This window comes from Juglans microcarpa x Juglans regia, chromosome 7S (genome assembly GCF_004785595.1).
Source record: "Juglans microcarpa x Juglans regia isolate MS1-56 chromosome 7S, Jm3101_v1.0, whole genome shotgun sequence".
Classification (NCBI taxonomy): Eukaryota; Viridiplantae; Streptophyta; class Magnoliopsida; order Fagales; family Juglandaceae; genus Juglans; species Juglans microcarpa x Juglans regia.
In genome coordinates, this window is record NC_054607.1 from 8,757,895 (window position 1) to 8,776,465 (window position 18,571).

The 18,571-nt window shown below is 32.1% G+C and overlaps 1 long non-coding RNA gene across 1 annotated transcript; it reads right to left on the reverse strand.

Annotated features, from left to right (window-relative positions):
* Positions 1-13,076: 13,076 nt before the first annotated feature.
* LOC121240699 lies at positions 13,077-17,593 on the reverse strand. The gene is made up of 3 exons (XR_005935589.1): positions 17,583-17,593; positions 16,381-16,391; positions 13,077-13,359 (listed from the first exon to the last, which is right to left on the reverse strand). It is a non-coding gene; the product is annotated as an uncharacterized LOC121240699 (long non-coding RNA).
* Positions 17,594-18,571: the final 978 nt, after the last annotated feature.

An 18,571-nucleotide genomic window follows, 5' to 3' on the forward strand; every position in this document is an offset into this window, starting at 1 on the left:
AGCCAAATGGGTGGATTAAATTCAAAGAAGTTCAAGAAAATCATTTTCTTCTAGAATTTCAAAAAGAAAATAATAAGAAAATGATGAAAATGGGGAGACAGCGGTCCTTTGACAAATATCTTGTGTGCCTTCAAGAATTTGATGGCAGCACCCCTCCAAAGGAAATCTCTTTCTTTAAAGAATTATTTTGGGTTCAATTTCATAATATGTCTCTGGCAGGAATGACAAAGGAATTTGGTTAACAAGTTGGCTCGGTGCTAGGCAAGGTTGTAATCGTGGATGCTGATGGAAAGGGTTTTGGCTGGGAAAATGTTTTACTAGGAAGAGTGGAAATGGATATCACTTAACCGTTAGTCAGGGGCAGACTATTAAAGATTGGTGATAAGAAATTGTGGATTCCTTTCAAATATGAACATCTACCAAATGTTTGCTTTCAATGTGGAGTCATTAAGCATATACAAAAGAGCTATTCAAAATTAACTAAAGGTACTCATTTAATAGAGGCCATACAGTCCCAGTATGGTCCTTGGTTACGAGCAACGCCTGTTAATTGCAGTGGATATGAATCTAGACAATATGGTGGAGCATCAGTATTGAATCCATAGTAAGATCGATGGCAGAGGAGCTCCAGTGAGTGGAATCAAAGTAGAGATAGGAAAGGCAATAAGGCGTCCTAGGTACAATCAATGGAGCATATAAGGAAAGCCCAGTAATAAGGAGAATTGTGAATTTTCAAACGATCTTGAGATATTAAGGGAGAGACAAATAACATACCTACAAGGAAAGAACTGTTGTTACAATCTTCATTACATGTTGTGGTTTCTCAAAAAGACCACAGTCCTTATAAGGAAAGTAAGCCAAGACCAGTTCCAAAAGTTTTAAAGGAGGGAATGTTGGTGGCTAAGGAGACCAATGAAAATATGGATACTAAGGATTCTAAGGTATCCCTTCCAGCTCGAAAATCATATATGCTCCTTGAAAGCTTTGTAAGTAATTTCTCTTAGTCAACACAAAGTTTCCTCTATGAATAAAAAAGTTTCTAGTTGGAAGAGAATAGCAAGAGGAAGCTCTTTATCTAAACACACTGAAGTCATTAAAACAACAAATCTGTCTGGTATTAATAACTCAGGGAAAAGGGAGAACAGGGTTTCTGCTGATATTAATTTAACTAATTACCCAGTTAAAGAAACCAAAACAATGTTATTGCTTCAAGGGAGTTTAAACTAAGAAGCATTGGTCGTGGCTACTATGCAGCCCCCCCAGCAACTATGAGTTGCATGAGCGAATTGCTGGAGGCTTGGAAATCCTTGAACAATTCGAGAACTTCACCATTTGGTGAAGACTAAGAGCCCAAACTTTGTTTTTCTAATTGAAACGAAGTGCAACAGAAACCAGGTGAAGAAAGTGAGGAGTCAATTAGGATTTGAGCAAAGTTTTGCTATGAACAACAGAGGTTTAAGTGGAGGAATAACTTTCTTATGGAAGAGTCAAATGTCTGTTTGTTTGGACTCCTTTACACACAACCATATTTCTCTTAAAGTTTCTCAACTAGAAGCTAGGAAGAATTGAATGTTAACTGGTTTTTATGGAACCCTTTCACTTCTAGAAGGAGAGAAAGTTGAAGTTTACTTAAAGCTTTGAAACTTGAAAATGAGGTAGCATGATTGTGTATGGGTGACTTTAATGAGATTCTTCACTTTGATGTGAAATATGGAGCTGTTGTTAGGCCTTATAGTCAAGTCGAAAGCTTTCAAGAAACTGTTCAAGAATGTGGGTTGAGTGATCTTGGCTGTCAATGGGCAAAAAATATACTTGGAGCAACAATAAAAAAGGTAGATTTTTTATAAAAGAAAGACTCAATGGGGCCTTTGAAACCTTAGCTTGGAATATGCTTTTTGAGTTCACCTATGTTAGAACTCTAGCTGCTCAAACTTCAAATCATTTTCCTCTGCTCATCTCCATGGAAAACAGACTGGAAGATGGAAGGAAAAAAAAAAGGGAAAATATTCATATATGAAGCTGGCTTGGCAAAAAGAAAGGATTATCACAACCTTGTAGATGCAGAATGGAACAACCAAACTAGCTCAATTAGCAAGATGATCACTATCACTAAAGGGTTGCAAAGATGTCAAAACTCTTTTCAGGAATTGGAGCAAAGAATCTTTGAATCACCATAAGGGCTCCATTACTGCAAATCTCAATCAGATATCACAACTTCAAAGGCTTAACAAAGCTGATTACACTAGGAGAATTGAAGAAACACAGAAGGAGGTGGTTATAATGTTTGAGGAAGAAAATCTCAGATGGAAACAAAGAGTTATATAGAAATGGCTAAAAGATGGAGATAGAAATACAAAGTTCTTTCATATGTGTGGCGCCAAAGAAGGAAGACTAATACCATTCACAAAGTTGTAGGTGGAGATGGACCTATTACAACTTCACCCTAGGAGATAAGTGCTCTTTTTAATCAGTTTTTTCTTAACTTATTCACATCCTCTCAACCAAAAGGTATTGCAGATTTTTGAGTTCAACAACTCCAAAAGTGGCTAAAGAAATGAATTCTAACTTGATTAAAGAATACAAAACACTCGAAGTGAAAGAGGCCATATTCCAAATGATTTTATTAAGCTCACCTGGACCAAATGGATTCCTTAAAGCTTTTACCAAGACCATTGGAGTATTGTTGGGCAGGATGTTTGTGAGGCTGTTCTTAACTTTCTAAATTCAAATGGTGGGATTGATAACATAATGAGACTCATATTGCTTTAATCCCTGAGGTAAAGGCTCCCAAAAAAGTTTCTGAGTTCACAGTTTATGCAATGTTCTTTACAATATAATTCCTAAAATTTTGGCCAATAAACTGAAAGTTATCTTGCTTGATGTTATATCTCCCACACAAAGTGCTTTTGTTGCTGTAGCTTTGATACTGGACAATGCGGTGGTTGTTTATGAAGCCATGCGTACCATAAACAATAAATTTTCAAGGAATTGAGGGTTTATGGCTTTGAATCTTGACATGAACATGTCAGATTACAAAGTAGAGTGGGAGTTCTTAAGAGTAGTGATGACCAAGATATGATTTAATGGAAGACTGACTGATCTTGTTATGAAATGCATTGAATCAGTCTTTAACTCAGTTCTTACAAATGGCTCTCCCCAGTGTGTTTTCAAGCCAACAAGAGGTATAAGGCAAGGTGATCCTCTATCACCCAACCTTTTCATTCTGTGCACTTAAACTTTGAGCATCCTCCTCAATAATGCAGAAATCTTAAGGTCAATTACAAGCATACCATTGACTTGAGGTAGTATCTGTATTAACCACCTCAATTTTGCAAATGATAGTTTGCTATTCTACAAGGCAAACTCACTAGAGTGGAGCAGTCTAATTGGTTTCTTGGATACAATGAATGAAAAGGCATCTAGTCAAAGGCTTAAAAAAGACAAAACATTAATTCACTTCAGCAACAACACTAGTAAAGAATCAAGAGATATCATCCTGAGCATAGCAGGAATCATATCGACCTTATCTTATGAAAAATAGCTTGGTTTACCATCCATCATTGGAAGATCTCAATCACAGGCCTATAAGAGCATCTTGGACAACGTAAAAAGCATAATCAGCAACTGGAAAATGAAATTACTTTCCTAGGTAGACAAGGAAGTTATGCTCAAATCAATGATTCAAGCCCTACCGACTAACAACATGGGAGTCTTCAAGCTTCCAAGATGACTTCTCAAAAAAATCAACAGAGTGATGAAAAACTACTGGTGGTAGGGGTGGGCTCCAACTCCGATGGAGTCAAAGGTCAAAACCCTCTCCGACTCTAACTCTGATTGGAGTCGGAGTTCAACTCCGATTGGAGTTGCCAGAGTCGGAGTTGGGACATCGAATTCGCAGAGAGAAATTGCCCACAGGAAAAAAAAAGAAAAAAAAATCAATCGAAATGCAAATCTGAATTTCTTGTTGCAAAAATAACCATAGAAGCAAAAACCAATCCAAATCTGATTGCCAAAATCACCCACAGCAAGAAATTATATGCACAAATCAAGCTACAAAGAAACTGAGAAAGAGTGGCTGAATCTTGAAGAACATGCAAGGGACCGACAACGAGGAAGAACATGCGCATGACGTCCTTGTAGCAGCAAAACACTTGGAATAAAATCTAAATCTTGGCGGAGAAAGGACGAGTCACGACGGAGAAGACGAAGAAGTTGAAGCCTAAAGAGATGACGAAGAAGATGAAGCGTTCGAAACTAGCCAAGAGGAAAAGGGATGACGGAAAAGACAAAGAAGATTAAGAGCATGGAATTTGACTTAGTTCGATCAAAGAACGTGGAGGTGATGATGGAGTGCTGGAATGAGTGGAGGCACTGGAGAGGGAAGAGAGAAGAGAGGAAATGCGTAGGTTAGGATTTTATTCTTTGAAAGAGATGAATATATACCCTATTAAAAATGGCGTCGTTCAAGGTTTTCTTAAAAAAAATTGTAAAACATGAAACTGGGGCATGAGCGACTCGAACGCAGGTTCTCATGTTGACAAAATATTTTCTCAACCATTAGGCCACTGGGCTACCTTATATGTATTACAATATATAATATATAAGGTATAAATAGTCGGAGTTCGGAGCCAACATGGCCTACGAACTCCAACTCCAACTAAAAGGATTCAGAGTTACTCCAACTCTGACTCCAATTTTCGAAACCTCCAGAAGGTTGTCGGAGCTCAAGCCAAGTTGGAGTGGCTGGAGTTTCCCCCCCCCCCCCCCCCTAACTGGTGGGGACACGATGAGAATGCAAGGAAGACTCACTAGGTATCATGGAGCCAATGGGAAAGGCAAAGTCAGCTAGAGTGTTAAGTTTTGGAGACTTAGAAAGTTTCAACCTGGAAATGTTTGCCAAGCAATGATGGAGATTGATTCAAAGACCGGATTCTCTAGCATTACAAGTAATCACATTGAAGTATTTCCCTCGAAACTCTTTCTTTTAAGCAAAACTAGGTTCTAGGCCTTTTTTTATTTGGAGGAGTATTCTTGCAGCAAGGCATAATTGAAAAAGGCACAATATGGAGGATTGGAAATGGAGAACAAGTAAGGATTTGAACAATAAATGAATCCCCTAGCCCACTAATTCCAGAGTGCAAAGTGCTATTATAACTTCTATGAAGATGATATAGTTGCAGCTCTCATTGACTCGAACACAAAAAAGTGGAATGTCATACTAATAGAAGAGGTGTTCTCTAATGTTGAACCTACTAATATTAAGAAAATCCATGTTAGCCTTTGTAATAGTCCAGAAACGTTGATATGGAAGCGCACTACCAATGGTTAATTCTCTGTTAAAAGTAGTTACCATTTACAAAAAGAACTCATCGGGATCAAGGATAGCCTTCTAGAACTAGTAATCAGAAGGAAATCTGGACAAGAATATTGCAGCTGAAAGTCCCAAATATTGTAAGAGTGTTTCTGTTGAGAGCCTGCCTATAAGCATTTCCCACCAACCTGGGCCTATTCAAGAAGAAAACAGTTGAATCTCCAAACTGTCCAATCTGTTTAAAGGAGGAAGAATCAGTTACACATGTTCTATGAGAATGTACTTCAACAAAAGATTTTTGGAGTCTATGTTCAAAGCAACTTCAAAAGAGCAGAATTACAAAAGACAATTTTTTGGAAACTTTTGAAACCATTTATGAGTTGTTTGAGAAAGAGCAATTGGAAGAAATTGTGATGTAGCAATCAAAACAGCTATTGCTAGCCTTTAAGGAAGTGCACATTGTTAATGACAGTAATACAAGAGCTTCAGGCAATCTGACTTTGTAACACCCTGCTCCCCATGGTTAAGAAATACATCATTTTTAAAAAAAAAATCACTGGAGCCGGAGTACTACTACTAAACTTGACTTAAAAATATTTTTTTTTTCAAGGGAAGTACCAAGTACAAAGATTCCTTATAATAAATACAATCATTTTGTATTAAAATATTGAAATCATAAATGAGAGTGCGCGAAAACGTTTACTAAATTTCTCAAAATCTTTGCCATAAAATTCATAACTTAAAATCTCTGTACATGATCTAGGTCACTGTCACACCTCACTAGATTAAGTCTCGTCCTGCAGTTTTACCTTCATAAATATTCTGACTTGGGGTAGTTTCAAAACATAAAACAACTAAAATGAGTCGTTGACTCATTAAGAAACACATCATAATGTAAACATACTTAACATAAGATTTTTCATAAAACATTTTATGTTGAGAACTTAAAATCATGATTGTTCATACATGTACTATGACATGCATGACTTATCTTGGCTTATCTGACTTATATTACTTATCATACTGGTTCACACACTGAACCATCTGTGCAAAGTTGTGCACATGCCCTACATTCGCAGCCGCAAGGGGAGCCGCTAATAGTATTCTAGCATACTATGGTGGACCACGTTTAGGTCCGTAACTTGCACATCCACCCATAAATCGCATTGGTACCATGCATCTAAATGCCTATCTGATTAACTTGTCTGATCTTATCTTACAATTGATCATAAGAAAACTTACGTGTCTTTTGCAACGTGAGATGCATAATGCATACATAATTATAATATGCAGAATGGAACATGATGAATGAAGTGCTTGTAAATATCATGACATGCGTGGGGCGTAAACACTGGTTTCCAAATAACTGGCTTTAATAATAATATATAAATGTATATATATAACTAACGTATGTTAATCCTAATTTATGATCGAGCTACTTAGCTTGTAATATTACTTTCTAAAATTTTGACACAAAATCTATCACGGTGCAATGGAGGGATGATGATTGTTTACGGTTTTTTTTTTCAAATAATACACGGAATGGAGATATTTATAGAGAGATTTGAGAAAGGGTGCCAACGAGTTCAAGTTGAATTTAAAAACATAATTTAGCAGTTCATTCAATATAGGATTTGCAGTGATTGAGACTGCGTAGGGTATTTCAATCAGTGATGATTTTAAATTGAAATAAATTTCTAATGGCTGATTTTTAAATTCTAAAATAAGTCTAACTTGTTCAATAAATAATAAATGAGATTTAACCAACTTAGTTATTAAGCCTAATTAAAACTCCTAATCAATTTCAATAATTTATCACTCGTAGGCTTATCCAATATGATCCATTAAATATAATTAGGCCCAATAAAAATTATTAATATTTCAACCTTAGAATTATTAGGTCAAGTCATTACAAACTCTCCTCCTTGTAAAAATTACGTCCTCAAAATTTGCTAGACCTCAAATAACTTACATACTTATTCGCCACATGCTTTTCATGTCTCTTTACTCCTCAATCATTCAGTCGAACCTAATATTAATAAAATCCTGATCGTCTCATATTTTGGTCTGATGTCTCACTAATCCTTTAAGCGCACAAGTTAGCACGCTATGTGTCAACCATCATACACTCCAAATTCAATTCAAGCCTAAACAAATATCAACCTTACCAATAGAATTTACTTAAAAGCCTAATAATAAATTCACTCAACAATCATCTTAACTCCACATACAATAATAACTAATGATCTCCACATAAATAAAACACTCCACATGAAATAATAATAATAAATTATCCACCTAAAATAATAACCTGAATAAATCGTAACCTAAGATTCTCCAAAGTTTGGGTCCTAAATCTTACAACTCGTACTTGGTGATAGAATCGCGTTACCTGTAGAGCATAAGAGTACCACCAATCATCATGAAATACCATACTCCATATATAAATCTATGTCATAACTTCAAAACCATCTAAATTTATTCCTTATTTCTGCAAATAAAACTCTACAAAATATAAAACTATTTCCTCATGAACAAGATGCACCATCAATCTTAAAAAACATAAAAACAAAATCATAACCTCACCTTTACAACCTTCCTTACCTTATGCGCTAAAACCCTTTCACATTGTTAGTGCATTTTGACATACGTGTATCTAAAATGTATCATTCTTAATTTTCATTAACACAACAAATAGTAAAAGTTAAAAATACTTATTGCAAAGCAAGACATGCCTTGAGGAGACCATATGCTAGATTTTTTTTTTTTTTCACTTTCTGTTTCAAAATTCATTTTTCCTTATGAAAGTTTATTTTTTTTTTTTTTTTGCAAAAAGTTTTCTTATCTTTTGTTTTGAATAGTCTACATAATCTTTCAACATGTCTTTGATACCAACTGTAACACCCCGCTCCCCACGATTAAGAAATACATCATTTTTTAAAAAAAAAAATCACTGGAGCCGGAGTACTACTACTGAACTTAACTTAAAAATATATTTTTTTCTAAGGGAAGTGCCAAGTACAAAGATTCCTTATAATAAATAGAGTCATTTTGTATTAAAATATTGAAATCATAAATGAGAGTGCGTGAAAGTATTTATTAAAATTTCTCAAAATCTTTGCCATAAAAATCATAACTTAAAATCTCTGTACATGATCTAGGCCACTGTTACACCTCACTAGATTAAGTCTCATCCTGCAGCTTTACCTTCATAAATATTCTGCCTTAGGGTGGTTTTAAAACATAAAACAACTAAAATAAGTCGTTGACTCATTAAGAAACATATCATAATATAAACATAATTAACATAGGATTTTTCATAAAATATTTCATGTTGAGAACTTAAAATCATAATTGTTCATACGTATGCTATGTGACATGCATGACCTATTTTAGCTCATCTTACTGATCATACTAGCCCATACACTTAACTTTATATATAAGGTTGTGCACCTGTCCCACATTTCACGGTCGTAAGGGAAGCCGCTAATAGTATTCTAACATACTATGGTACGCTTAGGTCTATGACTTACACATCCACTCATAAATCGATTGGTACCATGCATCTGAATGAACATCTGATTAACTGGTCTGATTTTATCTTACAGTTGATCATAAGAAAGCTTACATATTTTATATAACGCGAGATGCATGGGATACATAATACATACGTAATTATAATATACAGAATGAACATGATGAATGATGTGCTTGCAAATATCATAACAAGTGTGGTACGTAAATGCTGGCTTCCAAAGAATTGGTTTTAATAATAATATATAAATATATATATAAATAGCTAACATATGCTAATCCTAATTTATGATCAAACTACTTACCTTGTAGGGTGGCTTTCTAAAATTTTCGACGCAAAATCTATCACGGTGCAGTGGAGGGACGACGGTGGTTTATGGTTTTTTTTCAAATAACACGGGGAAGAGAGATATTTATAGAGAGATCTAGGAGAGGGTGCCGACGAGTTTGGGTTCAAATTGGACTTGGTCGCGATCATCTAAAAAGAGAGTTTGAATTTAAAAATATAATCTAGTAGTTCATTCAATATAGGATTGGCAGTAACTGAGATTACGTAGGGGACTTCAATTAGTGATGATATTAAATTGAAATATATGTCTAATTTTCGATCTTTAAATTCTAAAATAAGTTTAACTCGTTCAATAAATAATAAATAGGATTTAACCTAGTTATTGAGCCTAATTAAAACTCTTAATCAATCTCAATAATTTATTACTGGTGGACTTATTCAATATGGCCTATTAAATATAATTAGGCCCAATAAAAATTATTAATGTTTTGACTTTTGAGTTTTTGGGCTGGGTCGTTACAGGCTTGCATATAGGAGAAGGTTTGTAAGATCAATTGAGATGCAATAGTTGATAAATCTCAATGCAAAGTTGGAATCAGGATAATTGCTAGAGACTATGAGGGAAGATTTCTGGCCACAAAGAGAATGCAAAAAATATCTTTTTCCTAATCCACTCTTGGCTAAATATTTTGGCGCTCTTCAAGCAATAATCTATAGTGAAATCAGATTAAGGAATATATATTATCTTAGAAGGTGATGCTCTTCAAGTTGTTCAAAGCATTACAAAGACAGAGGTCCCTTGGAATAAATAGCACAGGAATGATCATCACTGGTATTAAACAAAAACTGTTACATTTTTATCATTGACCATTCCAATATGTGAGAAGGGAGGCTAATGTTGTGGCTCATGTTTTAGCAAAGAATGCCTTAGGAATTTCTGATGATGCCATTGACATGGAGGATAGTCTTTCTTGTATTGTTTCCTTCCTTTAGTGGAGGTTAACAATAAAACATATTTGCACTAGTGTGCAACCTCATTGCTAGAAGTGGAGGAATTAAGAGCCTTTTGGTGGAGAGAAAATGATAGTGGAAAAGGCGCAATAGGCTTATGCATGACTTGAAAAGTTTGTCTTACATCTTGTCATAAAATGGATGAATAATATTGCTTTGACTAAAAAAATAAGCACATTTTTTTTTTTTTTATCAATCTTTCAATATTGTCCATTTTTTTTTTAAGATGATGTATTTAGTAAACATTTAACAGGATGTAAGCAAAAATATATTTGAATTGACAAAGTTTCTTAGATATATTTTATTGGAGGTCGAAGAAGTGGTCAGATCCATGATATTATGTTCAGAAAAATAAGTTTTTAAGAGTGTATATATATATATATATATATATATATATATATTGGATTTTGTGAAAATGATTTAGAATTTTATTTTTATTTTTTTAATCACGAAGATCGATTTGTAAATGATTGTGCAAAAATTATTCTTTAGAGATGAGAAGGTATTTTGATAGGTCAAAATTTTCAGCTGCCAAACATGGCAGCCCAATCCATTGAAGGAATTGGGCTAAATCAATTTAGCATGATTTGGGTAAAAAGAATTTACTAATCCTTAATTAAAGGCCATCCAATCCCTCGTATCCAACGTAATTCCCATATTAAGATACGTACGTTTTCAAGCTATCTTAAAAATCCCCAACACATCCTAAGGTTTCTTTTTTTGCAACAATCATATAGAATTCCAGGTTTTCTTTCTTTATGAGAGAAATATTTTTATGCATCTCTTTTCACCTGATCTTCTCTCCAGCATTGAGACAATATTTGGGTTGGGCTTGACCTTTTTTTTTTTTTTTTTGAGGAATTGGGCTAAATAGTTGCAAAGGTGAATTTAGCTTGGCTTGGACTATAATGAATTGAGAAATACTCTAATTACAAAATGATTATATAAAAATAATCTTAGGAATTGATGTGTTTTTCAGATTGTAAAGTTACTTTTATTGTAAAGCAGATCCAACGGATCACATGAAATCACATTAGTTTGTAAGATTATTTTTGTGTAATTCCTTTGTGACTGTAGCGCTTCTCTTATTCTATATTTTATTATTCTCAATTATATCGATTAATGTTGTATATTTTAAATAGTTTTATAAATCAATCACTTAAATAAATAAATAAATAAATAATCACTTAAAATGTGACACACCAGTCCATATAATTGTGTTGATTGATAATTTTGCCTTATTACTATGAGCGGTGCTACTCTGCCGCCCGAGTAGAACCGCTCGATGTTACCGTTAGTTGTAAAACTAATTTTTTTTTCATTTTTCTATTCATATTTTTTTAATCTATTTAAATATTTTTAAAAAATAAAAAAATACATTAATATATTTAAAATTACTTTCTTCATCATTCGGTAAAAAAAAAAAAAAAAAAACACTAAGCGGTCAAACCGAGCGGTATACTTCGGGCGGCATAGTAGAGTTTTCCTTAAAATTACTATACACTTTCCCACTTGAATTTCTATATAATAATATGAATATATAATAATATGAAGAAGATGATAACTCGCGATGAGGACCATATGATATCCACTCTTTTTCTTGATAGGATAGAAATTTTCTTAGGCCAAAGAAAAAACTAAGATCTGTGGAAAATTATCGGACATGATCAAATGATGAAGCGTTTAAGATCATTTTGTTTTCCCTCTCTCTGACTTGAGACTTTCTACATATAGTAATTCGCCACGATATCATTTAAGTCCTCGACGTTTCTTTTACCATTTTTCTCTCAGCATTGACGTCATTTGTGTTAGACCAGAAAACTTTCTTACCAAGAAATGTTTTAGTATATAAAGAGATTTCGTAAAATTATCTGGTTTAATGTGATATGTTAGATTGTAAATTTATTTTTATTATAAAGTATATATAAATATCATATAAAATAACGTCAATTTATAAATTTATTTTTATAGAATCTCTTTATAACTATCATCACTTTTCTTCCCACAATCTTCTTAAAATAATCTCATCAAGATAAGTATGATTATTACCTCCACCACTTGACCTGCCATAGAGAATCATCGTTTATATGACTTTTGCTGATGCATTCAAACCGCTTTATGTAGATTCTAATTAATTAAATCAATAGCATCTGCATGCAGTACTAAAGCCCAAAAGTAAACCAATTTAAGGAAGATCAAAAGCATACTAAAGTTGGAATCTTGATTTATTTACTGACCAAGAATATTAGGAGTACCACTCATGTCTATAACCCTAGAAGTTGTTCAAATATTCCCACGTGGAAAACAAGGTCAACGAATTAAGTTACATTCAATAATGCATTGGGGGATATATCGTATTGAAATGATGGTTATGAGAAACAGCTCATGCGTTTGATTGCAACATTTTTGCTTTAATTCCAAGCAAATGCAATAGTTCACTACTCCATAAGCATTAATGCTTGTATCGATCTTATATATATGAAAATTGAAAAAATATATATATATATATATATATACAATATAATATTAATATATTTTAAAATTATTTAAAATTTTTATTACTTTGATAGCTTTGAATTAAAAACTAAAGATCTCTTAAATAATTGTGTAAAAGTTATGCAATAGTTGTATCCGTGACATTTTTCATGCAAATCACCATTATGGATAATAACAGATAACAACTTTATCTTCCTTAATGTTCATCTCTCTCTCTCTCTCTCTCTCTCTGACATTCTGAATAAGAGAAGAATCCCCAAAATTAGAAAGGAAAAAAAGTGAGATTTTTTGGGTTATACCTTGAGGAAGAAGAAAACCCAACCACTACCATCATATCACAATCTTTGCAGAAAATTATTGGATAATTTAAACTCCAATCAATCATATGAGACATCAGATTGCTATCCATCTACTCCAATAATCAGAATCAAGGAATTATAACAAATGAACAAAGACTGGTATATATAATCTCGTGTGATAGATAATAACATCAAAATACAAAAATCTGTGCTATTGCAAGATAGTTAAACAGGGCCCAGGTTCTTGAGCCTAATTCACAACATTCCCATCTCCAATCCTATCAGTTAGAAAGGGAGGAAAAAAAATGGAAAAAACTGGCAACATTTTCTAAAAAGAACAAACATTATTGTAAGAGTACCCTACAATAGATCCTGAAAAAACAGGTTGTTGCAGAAGTTCTGCTTCTGGGTGCACGCATCTGGGTTTTTGTAATCAGAGCTGAGAAAGCTTCCAGTCTCGGCGTGCTTTCTTTCTCTGTAACCCGGACAGCATAGACTCAATTGCGACTACAATCCCCTTTAACATTTCACGTTTGATCCGACCTCTCTTAGGAGGGAGGCTAATTTGAGGATGTCTGTTGTTGGGTTTGGATTCTTCTGTCGCCATTTTCGTGAAGTGGGTATCCATGATTTTTCGAAGCAATCTTGAGGAAGAGACGGAGAGAATGTGAAGAAACAGAGGAAAGTTAGGGGACAAGAGCAAGGTGAGATAGAAGCAAGAGTGAGGAAGAGTGATTCTTATAGCGCTTTGCTCTCTCTACTGTGGCAACGTCTCCGTCTGTCTATCTCTTCTCCATTACTTGGTCAGCACGGCTTAGTGTTCAAATTTTACATTGTCTCCATCTCCGCTGTCTCCGGCTGTCTTTCTCCCCTCAAGTTGGAACTCTCAGTTCACTGCATGAAGAAACAGAAAGCATTCGCATTGGAATGGTCATTTTTGGTTAACCATGTTTTTACCTACGCTATTTTCATTTTCATCTAAGAGGAATTTTATGCGGAAGCTATTATTAACTTTATACTTTTTTCATAGGATATAAGATGTGTTTTATAAGGTGTGAGGTGTGAAATAGTAAATAGTAATTGATAAGAAATTTTTTCCTTTCATCTACATTGAAATAGGCATTGAATATATAGTCATATTAAACGAGAAATTACCAATAGTAATAAAATAATTTGAGTTAAAATTTTTTATGAGATATTAAAAAATAGACAAAAAAATGAATAAAAATATTATTAAATTAAAATATTATTATAATATAATTTTTTAAATTATTTTTATTTTGAGATTTGAAAAAGTTATTATTTATTTATTTATTTATTGTGTTTTATATGGAAGCTTGAGACAATTATAATGATTAATAATGATTAGATAAAAAAATATAAAAGAAAATTAAAAAGTATTTATATTTTAATAATATTGAATGTTGAGACGATATAAGATAAACTTGTGGATCAACATACTTGCTCAGAAGTGTCTATTAGGAAAATAATATATTATTCTTATTTTCTCACGTCGACTTCAATTCTTGAACATTATTTCCATTTTTTTGAAGATCATGGTAGTTTTGATATATAAATTATTGAAAATTATGAAAAAAAAGAGTATTTATAAATTTTAAAAAAATGAATTGAAAAGTAGATAAAAAATTTTAAAAATAATATTTTATTATTATAGAGCATGAGATAGCTAATTCAACATAGAATCTAAGTTTTGATCTATGATTAGCTAAAGCTAAAAAATGACATATTAGCCAAACTTTGCCTAAATCAATGTCTATCAATGTCTCTTAAGATTTTATAAATTCACGTGGTTAGATTCAATGTTAGATACAATCTAAGAGGTATAAATTTCGTGCACTACCTTCTAAGAAGATGACATCCAGTATGAAAAAGTTTATTTTTTCATATGCTTCTAAATTTCTCTTATTTTTCTCAAAGACAATGTACGAGACTTGCGCATCCTATTCTCTAGGACTACATAAACTATTTTCCAAAAAATTATATCAATTTACTAACTTAATTTTATAACATCTTTTTATAAACTAAACATTTTTTAAAAAGAGATTGCTAGTAGCAATTTTGATCTGTTTGCAGCCAATTCATATATTTATTATTAGAAAATTCTGTTTTTCCATTTAAAAAATTAAATAAAAATCTAGGAATTTAATAATTAACATTTATATAAGAAATAGCCTCGCTTGCTTATTTAATAAAAATAATATTTAATAAATTAGTATTTAAGAAAGAAGAATATATAATTAAAATCAGAAAGAGATACGCCTTATTTGTTTTTGCATATGAGATAAGATGAGATGAGTTGAGATAAAAATTAAAAATTGAATAAAATATTGTTAGAATATATTTTTTTAATATTATTTTTGTTTTGGCATTTGAAAAAATTAAATTGTTTATATTATTTTGTGTAGAAATTTTAGAAAGTTATAATAATTAGATGATATGAGTTGAGAAATTTTGTGATAACAAACAAGGATGGTTATAACTAAACTAATGTCTTTAATGTATTTATGTCCAACTTTTAATATTAGTTTCTAAGTAATAAAAAAAAATCATTTATAAATCTGTGAATACACTAATTTATGTGCAATTCAAATAAAAATTAAATGTATGAACAAAGATAAATGATAATAAGTATGCAAGCGCTCTACGTAATTTTTTTAAAAAATAAATAAATATGAGATTTATATAAAAAAATTAATTTTTTAATAATAAATCTTACTATTACTCATAAACATTATGACTGTAAATAACATTAATAAAAAATAACATTAATCAAGAAAGAAAGATATTGTCCAGATCATCAAATTCATAAACAGATTGTTTAGAAGGATAAGTCCTAATTTCAAGGCTGACACGTGTAGGATTATATCTTTCATCTAGCGAACTAAACGCGACGTTGCAAAGTCTTCCCTGAAAACAACAAAAGATTGACACGCCGCGTGTTTGGTCACACGCACACGCATACGCACACGTTAATAATTCTCTTCGTATAAACTTACATTTTAATGGTTTATTTATTGAAAAAGATTCTATTTGTAAGAAAAAATGCTAAAGGAAACCGCCCCTTACAAACGTCGCGCAACCGGCTCCACATCAGTAAATGAAATGATTGTGTTTAATAGAAAAATCTAGTTGTAAGCAATTATACGTACTAATACACGGATTCATTCAATATGATTGATCAGAAAGTAAATTTTATTAAAAACAATAATAATTTAAATTTAAAATATAAAAATAATAATATTAATACGTAAATTGATACATAAATTTACTTGTATATAACAAAACTCGTATTTAATTTAGGTAGCAGGTGTGATATAATGAAAAGGTCAAACACATTGTTTTGATTTTTCTCTTCCTTCTTCTTTTACCTCATTCTGAGTAAACCATCTGCAAATATTTCTCTTTCTACCTCTATAAACCATCTGCGTTGCTCAAAGTTAAGCACATATGAAGTTTTCAGAAACACACTGAGAAAAGAATCTATTTCTTGATCTGGGTTTGCCATTGTTGTTGTGTTTTCGAAACAGAATGGCCATCGCGAAAGGTGTCTTCGTCTTCGTCTGATCCCAGCATTGCTATTATAATATCCCAGTTCAAAATATCTGAACCAGTTGGCCCACTTTAGAAATGATCTTGACCAAGAAATGATCCAAAAGCTCCAAAGGTCTGGCAGTACGTTTCTGGCCAAACTATTCCAAGAAATGGGTTTTGGCATTTCTCTCTTATGTTGGCTTCTCGATATTTAATTTTTTTTTGTTTTTAGTTCTATTGACGTGACAATTCGGTTACCAGGCGGTTCCCCACCGCCAGTTGTAAGTAGCAAGACTAGTTTGCAAGAGACCCATGTCAATTGCTCCGGTCAAATTTTTTTTTTTTTTTTGGATGGTACGGGGCTCTGAATATTTTTTAAATATTTTTAAAAATAAAAAAATTTACAATATCATTAAAAAATATATTTTTAATCATTAAGTATAAAAAAACATCAATCCAGAGCCCCCAGTAGAAACATAAGCATTTCTTTTTTTTTTTTTTTTCTTCTCTTTTTTAAAGAAATAAAAAGTAAGATCAAAATTAGTAAATTACCTTGACAGTTATTTTTGAGAAAAAATTACCTTGACAGTTGACCCCAATTTAGAGTGTGTAATGTATCATGTGATAAAATTTAAAGCAACACTTATATATTTTACTGTCTATATGTTGAGATTAGAGAGAATAAATACTTAAAAGAGATCTTGATTTTTGTATCAAAATCAACTCTCTACTCTAATGAAAGGGGTGCCGACTAGGGACACCCCTTATTACGTTATAAAAAATCAATGCACATTTTTCAAATTAAGAGATTTTAATAATCTATTTTAAACATTGTTTGGTTATACAACATAAATTCTCATCTCATTATACCTCATATCATCTTATCATGATTATAATTTTTATAGATTTTTATATAAAATATAATAAATAATTCGATTTTTTTAATTCTTAAAATAATAATAATATTAAAAAATAATATTTAAATAATATTTTATTCAATTTTCAAGTTTCATCTCAATTCACTATTTAAATCTAACTTAATAGTCTTTGAATTGGACACCTAGCCCTCCCCACACACATGCTAACCAACTATCCTCTTGGCCTCTCCGTCGCCACCCTACCCTTCCCGCTCTCGCCAATTTGGATGTTCCCACCATGTCTGCCACAACGTCTCTTCCAAACTAAACTAGAGGTCCCTACATTATTTCTCATACACCCATTACATATCGTGTATGAGAAATGGGGCCCTTGCGAATGAAAGTCTTGAGCACCCGGAGACCAAAATTGGGGGCCTTGCATGACGTTTGATCCTTGAGCTCGTTTGTTTTTATATATGAGATGAGATTAAAGTTAAAAAATTAAATAAAATATTATTATAATATATTTTTTGATATTATTTTTGTTTTAAAATTTAAAAAGTTTGAATTATTTATTTTATTTTATGTAAAAATTTAAGAAAATTATAATGATCAGATGAGATGAGATGAGATATTTTCTGAAAATAAACGAAACTTAATCTTAGTGAAAATGCCATATTCCATATCATCTATATATAAAAATACAATATTATTAATATATATGTGGAATCCATACCATCTAGAAGGCCCAAAACTAATGTTTTATATATATATATATATATATATATATATATGTTTCCTTAGCTTGCAATTATTCATGAAGATTAATGTTGACTCTGGAAGACCTCAAACCAACACAACGACCCACGGCCAGATCATGTGACCAGAAGATCGAAGAGTCTATAAAGATATAAAAGCAGTGTGAACTGTTGGAATTTGGATCCACCTTCTTTGTTGGGTCGGAGCAATATCAAACGTCAAGTTTTGTCAAAAAGTAAAAATTAGACCGATTGAACGAATATGTCAAATTTGTAAGATAGCAAAAATTTTTAAATTGGGTCCGAGAAAACTTCCTATATCCCTCTATAAAAATTATCTGGTGTCCGTTCATTAAAGCCTCTTTAGGTAATTATACAATTTAAATAAGATGAGTTGAAATATTTTATTAAAAGTTAAATAAAAATATTATTATAATATTAATTTTATTTTAAAATTTAAAAAA